This window comes from Octodon degus, unplaced genomic scaffold (genome assembly GCF_000260255.1).
Source record: "Octodon degus isolate 3935 unplaced genomic scaffold, OctDeg1.0 scaffold00001, whole genome shotgun sequence".
Taxonomy (NCBI): domain Eukaryota; kingdom Metazoa; phylum Chordata; class Mammalia; order Rodentia; family Octodontidae; genus Octodon; species Octodon degus.
The window spans coordinates 1,394,172-1,403,209 of NW_004524577.1; positions in this window are offsets into that span (position 1 = coordinate 1,394,172).

Here is a 9,038-nt window from a genome sequence, read left to right on the forward strand (position 1 = left end):
CCGGTCGGTGCTGCCTGCCGCTTCCCGGCACCAGATCTGCCCCGCCGCCCCACGCAGCCCCCAGCTGGCAGGAGCCTCCCTGCTTCACCCGGAGTCCATCGGCGGGGTCTGGACTTGGATAGGGGCTGAGGCGTGCGGTGTGCACAGGGTCTTCTGCGGCTATCGCGCAACGCTGCATTGTTTAGCAACTGACTTCCTGCCTCGCCTTATGCTGTCCTTCAGCTTAGGCCGGAAGCCTGGCATTTTAGCAACACGGAGAGAAAGAGAGGAGGGGGAGGAAAGAGGGGCGAAGAGAAGAAAGCAGACACAGAGGAGGAAGATGAGAGGAGGGAGGAGGCACATGCGCCTTCTTAGGTGTGTGCTGGCTAGCCATCTTGAAAAGATGAGAAGACAATCTGGGTGAAGAGAGGGATTAAATGAACAAAGAAAAGAGCACTTAAGAAACTGGTATCAGAAAAACTGGGCTGGTGAGAGACTTTGGAGCCTGGGTCCGATGGCACCTGCAGGTTCATCCCGGGAGCGGGCAGCCCCTCGGACAGACTGAGCCTGGAATTCCGAGGTCCACAAGTGGCTGAGCTTGTCTTTATTTTTTCTCCTTTCCCCTCCTCTCCTTTCCTGGCCCTTTTCCTGTCCCCCCTTTTCTTCCTTTTGTGGTATTGGGTATTGAGCCCAGGGTCTTTGCACGGGGCTACATCCGCAGCTGTTTTTCCAGACTCGGCCTCATTAAATTGCCCAGATTGGACTCCGATTCACAAATGTTCTGCGGTGGCCTCCCACGTGTCGGCACTCAGACACGTACCCCCGCGCCCGGCCGTTTATTTCCTTTAGTTATTGGATGCCCTCAAGCGACACCATTGTGGATGCGGCTGGTCACAAACTGCCCATGCTGCCTGCCATGGGAGCAAGCAGGGCGCAGGCACCTGGGCCTAGCGGGGTCCTAACACCAGTGCGTGGCCTGAGCTTGGGTCTGGTGCACCTGAGTCCACAGGGCCCACAGGGGCCTTAGTTTTGAAAACTTTCTTTACATTAATGACGAAGCATGGAGATGAATCACACATGCGGGCTGAAGCAAGGCCAGCCCCGAGAGCACAGAGCGCTTGAGGAGAGCCAGACAGGTAAGGTGGTAGGCAGGCGCTCTCTCCCTTAGGGGAGGGTGTCGCTGGCTAGCAACCTCTTGCTGATTGCTCAAATAACTGGGCTGCAGTCGTGGGGCATTCCTTCTCCCATCAGGATGGGACTCCTCCTGACCTCAGCTTTCCGCACTCTGACTCTTGTCTTTATTTCTTCACCATCTTCCCCCTGAGAGTTTCAAGAGAAGCTGGACACTGTGACAAAATAGCACACGAGTGTGCAAAGCTTTTGCCTGGAGCCCTGGGCTTGTTCCGGAAAGGACTCTACTGGGGGGAGGAGGCTTGCCCCGCCCACCCTCCTGAGCCCTCCCTTGTAGGAATTAGACCTCAGGGGGCTGAGTCAGGCTTGACCTAGTCCCAGCCCTTTCCTTTGCATGGGGACTGGGCTGAGTTCCTGGCTCCCAGGGCAGCCCAAGACCTCTTCTGCTAATCTCCACTCAGCGCTGGAGTTCTGGGGAGGGCTCTAGTGCGCGGGGTTTGGATTTGCTCACATCACTCCCTGAGGCTGTCCTCAGGGAGTCCGATTTTTCTGCACAGCACCCAGCAGCCTCGCCCAGAGGTAGGGTCCTTTCGTTCTTGCTGGCCTCTGGTCGGGAATTTAGCATCTGTGACTGTCCCCATAATCAAACGCTCACCCTGCTCTTGTCAAGTACTTAAGTATAGAATGAAAGAGCAGAAATGAAGAGAAGATCTGTAGCGATGCTGGACTCCAGCCTGAGCCCTGAGAACACTCCGTTAAAGTTCTTCACTCCCCCTCCTCCCCAGGCTCACTACTCTTGACGTGTCCTGACACCACACACACAGACCTTTTCTGCAGAGCGCGGCCTGTGCTTCCCACTGATATCATTAGTGTGGGATAGGAGTATAACTCCCTGTTGTGATTTCAATCACCTGTGATCCAAAAATATTAAATGAGAAATTCCCAGAATAAGCAATTCATAGCTGTGTGCTATTCCAAATGGCATGATGAAATCTTGCTCTGTCTCGTTCTAGCCAACCCAGGATATGGCCGGCCCTCAGTCCAGTGTATCCGTGCTGTATGTACTACCCACCCTTTAGTGACAGGAGCCTTGTCCTGGTATCATAGTGCTTGTATGCACGTAACCCTATTTTCCTTAGTAGTGCCTCCACAGCATGGTGATGTTGACAATTCAGATTTGCCAGAGAGAGCCTGTGAGGTGCTTCCTTTGAGTGGGGCAGTACTCACAGTACTCACAGTGTCTTACTGTGCCTAACTTTTAAATTTTATTATGAGTACATACCTACAGGAAAAATGTAGTGCATATAGGCTTTATACTATCTGAAGTTTAAGCATCCGTAGGGGCTTTGAGTGTGTCTCCCACTTAGCTTCTCTCAGTGGCCCCTGTGCTTCCCTCTTCAGGCACCAGGGAATGCATTCTGGGTAGAGGCCACAGGGTACTCTTGAGCCTGAGAGCTTCTGGGGGCTCAGATCTTCATGTATCCTGTAGCTCATGGGCAAAGACTTGGGCTACTGCTGATGGCACTGTTGGAGCTGGTGCAAACTCTAGGAGGCAGGGACTAGAGAGAGGAACTCTTGCAGGACTGCTGGGACCCTGGCCCCGCTCTGTCTCTTGGATTCCATGCTACATGAGGTGGGCAGCTCTTCCCTGACGGGTGCTCCCCACTAGGAGGTTCTGCCTCACCACAAGCTAGAAGCAATAACGCCAAGAAGCCATGAACTGAAATCTCTGCAATCATGAGCCAATGTGAACCTTTCTTCCTTATAAGTTACTTATCTCAGGTATCTTGTTACAGTGATGGAAACTGACAAATGACTTTGATCCGTCTAAGCCCACTGCCAGGGACATCTTTTCCTTTCCAGATAAAACTTTCGTATCTTTTAAGCTATTTTGTGTTGATCCATATAAGTTTTAAATTTCAGCTTCTGAGAGCCTGGATAGCCTCATTCCCATAATAATTTTTATGATTTCTGTCCTTTAAAAAAGCTTATGTCAAGCTGTATAGTTTTTTATTTATGCTTTTGCTACTCTTTGCCTTTGCCTGAAAATCTATGCTATAGTCTTCTCAGCTCTGCTTTGCCCTGAGAATGTTGTTAAGCTACGTCACCTCTGGATCCCGCTGTGATTGGCCAGAGGAAACACAGCAGGAGGCTGGAGGGTGGAGGGAGAGGTCAGGGTTCCCATCCCCTCCTGCTTCCCTCCTGCCAGGTTGTGGGCAGGCAGGGACACCCCAAAGGCCACACACTCCTGTTGGGAGGCTCTTTCTTAACGCCAAGCTCGTGGAATCCCAGGAATCTCTCTTGCCCTTTTGCTCTTACTCTGGTGTGTAAGAGCTGCCGGCAGTTCATAATTGCAGTGTGTTTCATATCCTCTTAACCCTGCCTGCTCTTCTGGAAACACTGTCCTCCCTAAGCTGTTCTCAATTACCCAACCTGAGCACCCCATCCATTTCTTGTCAGGAACTGGCTTGTGGGTTTCACACATCTAGTGTCAGAGAATGCACCCCTGAAGGCTGTAAGGAGCATCCGTAGACATTTTCCTCCAACCCCCTTTCACCAGAGGTGACACTTTACCTTGGCATAGCCCGAGTTGGGTTAGTTAGTGCTGCCTGTTTCATCTGATACAGGTTTTTCATGGGTGTCATGAAGACGCATGCCTCTTACTTTTGCTGTGGGGACAGCTGGGATCTGCTCCTGTAGTTAATGGCTCTGGACCCAATTCACAAATTAATCTGGGTGCCAGCTGGGATGATCCAGCTAGTGAGGAGAATCCCATCCATGGCCAAGGAAAAATCAAAGCCTTACCAGGATTTCAGCAGATTACTGTCTTTGGGGTCCTCTTAATTTCATGGTATTTTTACACTGTGTTGACCCAGGTGTGAAGTGTCCCAAGGGACCCGTTCACGCAAAAGCACTGGTGGGTAGTTTTGCAGGCAGCCCCTAAGGCATGTTTGGATCACTCTCAGCTCCTGGTGTTTATGCTTTTTGATTTAGAAGAATATGGCAAGTGTGGTGGATGTCACTTTTGGGGTGCAGTCACCAGCCTGGGACTTCTGCTTTGCTGGCGCACTCTTTGTCCCGCCCTCCTGCTTACTCTGATAAATCAAGGCGCTGCTGCACTGTGAGCTGCCCTGTGCTGACGCCCAAGTGGCGAATAGCTTAGGGCAGCCTCTGACAACATCTGGCGAGAAACTGCTGTGAGCGATCACAGGAGCGCGAGCTTGGGAAACCCTGAGGCCAAGGGCTAGGAGAGCCGTGATCAAAGTCCTGATCCCCCAAATCGGGCAGATAACACACATGCACGTTTTTGGCTGCTAAGTTTGGGCTGATTTGTTACGCAGCAGGAGATAGCTAACACCACAGTGTAAATCTTACCGATGATCCCAGTGGTGGGAGCGAAGTGGATTTACCTTGCGCTCAGCGCAGCAAGCAATGAACCTAACAACTACAGCGTGTTTCTGCATCCTCAACTCTCTCCATGTGGAGAAATCTTTTTCTTTCTTGTTTCCTCACAACATGATTCTTCAATTTTGCCACATTAGTTTTCATTGAGTATTTCTTTGAGTTTTTAATTCTCCGTCCGCTTGTCAGAACTTTACTTCTGACGTCTATTCGCAACTCCTGAAGGTGTTCAGCAGGAAGAAAAAGTCGTTCTGTTTACCCAGCCCACCTTTCTTGGGCATGAGGCCAGGCTGTAAACAGGTGACGCACTTGTTACATAAGTCGCTTTGCCTTTCTTGCACATGTTGCTACCCAGTAGCTTGAAGATGACAAGAAATGCATGCAAACGAAATTTTAATGTAGCAAAGAAGATGCCATAACGATGCTCAAATCAAGTTATCGTGTCATATGTGAAAGAGAAATATAGTGCACTGGAGAAAAGGATATTTTTTGTACAGGGAAACAAACTTAGGACCTTGCAATTGCCGGGCAAGCCCTGTGCCCCTGAGCTATGTCCCCGGCCCTGAAGAAAAGCTTCTAGAGCTCTCACGCTTCTTGGCATCTCAACCAGTGTGTCAGAGAAGAAGGACGCTGCAGGAATATGATTAGCGGCGTTGCTGGAAAGTGTAGTGTAGAAAAGCATTCCGGAGTGCGCACCCACTGGCCTTGATGCGCTCACTTCAGAGGTCAAGGCCGGGGACTCTGCAGTGGAGGAGCAGAGGTGCCCGCCGTGGAGCTGCTCCTGCGGGTTTCGACGTGCTTCGTCCGTGCGGGCAGATCCTGGGAGGGCTCAGGCTCTGTCAAATATCTAATGCAGCGAGGGAGACAAATGTAGGTGTTTCTGTCTGAGTCTCAAACATGTGCTCCAATAAGTTAGAAAAATGCAGTGAAGTAATTATAGTCATGATTTAAAAAGGGAAAATAGGGAAAACATAGGAGCACGAGCTGTAAAAGTACCTCAGCCTGTGGCTGCTGTGCCCGCTGCACCCCAGCGCGGGCCCTGCTGGCTCTCATCCGGATTCCCGCGGGCACGTCCCCCTGAGTTTCCATCTCCAGCTTGTTCCCTTTTAAGGCTTGGGTCAGCAGTGTCCCCCCAAAGGCCAGTGTGTCACAGGATGGGCCTCAGATTGGCACTTTCGGGGCTGCTGGATGCTTTAAGAGGTGGAGCCCCGAGGGGGACTTCTGACCCAGGGGTGGGCTGGGAAATGGGGTGTGGGGTGGGGATGTGGGGGCAAGCCTGTGAACGAGAGAGAAGGGCTGTTCCTTCCCGTTCTGTTGCCTTTCCTGGGACGAGGGCAGGGCTCCCTCCTCCCGCGCGGTCTGGGCATCATGTGTTGCCTCACCATCGGCCTCAAGGCAATGGGTCAGGTATTCCCGGCACGAGACCTCCAAAGATGAACCAGAATAAACCTGTCCTGTTTCTAATCATCCCAAGTATTTTGTCACAGGAGTGGAAAGCTGGCTAATGTATCCCCTTCTAGGTCTACTTCAACATGAAACCAGAATGATATTTTAAAAAACAAGTCAAGGCATTGTTAGTAATGGCTAAAAGTGGAAGCACTCCAGATGGGTCAACAAAATGCGATACATCCACACAGCAGAACGTTGTCTAGCAGTGAAAAGGAAAGAGGTCTAAGTAGCCGGATTTAGGAAGATGGAAGCACGGCAGTGAAGCAAGTGGGGAATGGGAGTTATCACTCAGTGGGAACAAAAATTTCAGTTTTTAGAAGGTGAAAAGAGTTCTGGAGAGGGACCGAAGGTGCTAATAGTAAACAACACAAGCGTGCCTAATGTCACTGAACTGTGTCACGGAGAGCAGTGAAGCATGTTTAAACAGAGAAGGGAGCATTTCTGCACGCTGTCGCGGGGTGGATCCCAAGGCCCTTCTGCGGAGTGGGAGCTGGGCTCATAATAGCCCGCAGTGTGGGTCCATGGACATGAGATGTTCAGAAGTTACAAATCCGCAGAGATGAAAGGTGGATTAGCAGTAGATGATGGTGGGAAGAGTTGGGAAAAATGCGGAGTGACTGGTAATGGGAACAGAGTTTCTTTTGGGGGTGTCGAGAATGTTCTAGGATAGACTAGTGTTGGTTGCACTACTCTGCGAACACACTACAAGCCACTGAATCATAAAACTTGGAGCAGGGCATTTTATAGTATATGAGTTATAGCTCGCCTAAAGCTCTAAGCAGATATATGAAAAGCGATATAAAAAGCAGATATAAAATTAAAAAGCAGATATCTAAAAAAGCAGATATATGACAAAACGTTGAATTTTGGGAGTGATTTTATTAGCCAAGTCCTATCCAGTCTTGAGTGTGATACGCTGTTTGGCAGCTACACGTTGGAGAGCAAGATATTCCTAGCATCCAGCAACACTTTTTTTTTTCCAGCTTTTCAAAGATTGAAACTGTGACAGGTCAAAGAAGCATGGTCAGGCCCCAGTATCTGCGGATTCTACATCAGCATACTCGATCAGCCATGGAGAGAGAGTATTGTCTAAAACTGCATCTGTCTGGAACATGCACAGAACCCCTTAGCAGTACTCTTTATGAAGTTCAGCATGACATTGTGTCGGCCAGTGCTCACTAGACCGAAACAGAGAGGAGTGAAAAGTGTTTGTCTGCACGCCGGGCACCTGAAGATGCAGCCGGGGGCCCGGGTCCCACCCGAAGGCGCAGCCGGGGGCCGGATCTCACCCGAAGGCGCAGCCCGGGGCCGGATCCCACCCGAAGGCGCAGCCGGGGGCCAGATCCCACCCGAAGGCGCAGCCGGGGGCCCGGGTCCCACCCGAAGGCGCAGCCGGGGTCCGGATCCCTCGGCCGTGCACCCTCCTCCAGTCAAAGGCCCACAGCAGCATCCTCCACGAGGGCAGCTGGAGGTCCAGAGCCTACAGCGATGTCTCCTGCAAGTCTGTACCAAGGGTCTGCATCAGGAAGGCCCAAAGGTCAATGGGGGAAGCTAGAAAGTCTATGCCGGTGGGGCAAATGATCTGTGTGAGCTGCAGGCTGAGGGATCTGCCCTGGGGCCAGGAAGCTCTTCACCTAGAGAGAGCAGTAGTCATCCTGGGGGACAGTGAGACCCAAGCTCCTCCTGTGACCAGAACAGCAGGAAAACCAGCGGTGACAAGCTTCTCTGGGAAGGTCAACAGCACACAACCTTCCCCTCCTGTTCTCCTTCTGTGCAGCAGGCAGCGATGCTCAGGCGGGTCTGCCACGCCCAGAACTACACCGACTCCGTTCAGCTGGATGTTCCCACTTGACTCGACCATCGGCTAATCCACCTCAGAGGTCTACATCATGCTAGGTGTTATACATAATTCAGACATGATTTGAAGTATGCAAGAGGGTTGCACAGATTCTGTGCAAATACAATCATATTTTATACATGCGCTTGAGCACATCTAGACCCTGATACCCACAGGGGATCCTGGGACCAGTTGCCTGAAGGTCCAGAGAGGCAGTTACATATTGCTTCAAGACAAATGGGGTGAGCAGATTCTCCAGCGTGGCCCCTTCAGTGCTTGTTCGTGTTGTTCAGAGTCGAGACTGAAGTTCTTACAATTGCACAGGACCAGCTCTTCCTGCCTCTTACCTGCTATGTGTCTGCACTTGCCCCTGACTTCTGCAGCTGCACGGCCACCGGTGTGTCCCACCCCAGACCCGCCCCGCCCCAGGGCCATCCTCACAGGCTGCCCTCTCTGCCCTGGCCCTTCACTGGACTCCCTTGGGGCTTGTTTCCGCCATCTCCCTTTAGCCTTTGCTGTAGCGTCACTTTGTGTCCCCTCCCTGGCCACCCCATGCAAAAGTGCACCTCTGGAACTTTCTGTTTCCTTCTTTGCTTGGTTTTTCTTGTAGCACACCTGCCCTGTCACACAGTCTGTTTGCTTCTGGTTCATTTCTTCCCTATGCTCATCCCAGAATGTAAGCTCTCTAAGTCAGCAATTTTCTTTTGTTCATGCCATATATTCAGTACCCAGCACAGTGGTTGACACATACAAAATATGTTTGAAAAATATAATTCTTGGGAGATAGCTCAGTGGCACAAGCACCTGCCTGGCAAGTGCAAAGTCCTGGGTTCTATCCCCAATAAATATGGAGCTTAAATTTAAAAATGTTATTACAATGAAAGACACTTTGCCATTTATCTCCCCTTGTCCCCCGGGATACCCTCTCTGACTTCAAAGACACCTGCCCCGTCATTCTTGCCGCTTTGGGAAGGAGGCCTGGAAGTCCTCTTTCATGGGTGTCTTTAGCCTTGAGGTCCTGAATTGACTCAAAGTGTTTCCCTTCCATGGCCATCTTGATTTTGGGTGAGAGCCAGCAGTTGCACTGTGTCACGGGCAGTGACTAAGGTGGATGAAGACACTCGCTGCCCTTTTTCTGGCTTTTTGGGTGTCTTAGTTACTCTTCTCTCATTTCTGGGACAAATACCCAACACCCAAAATGAAGGAAAGAAAGATTTATTTAGCTCACAGTTACTGGAGG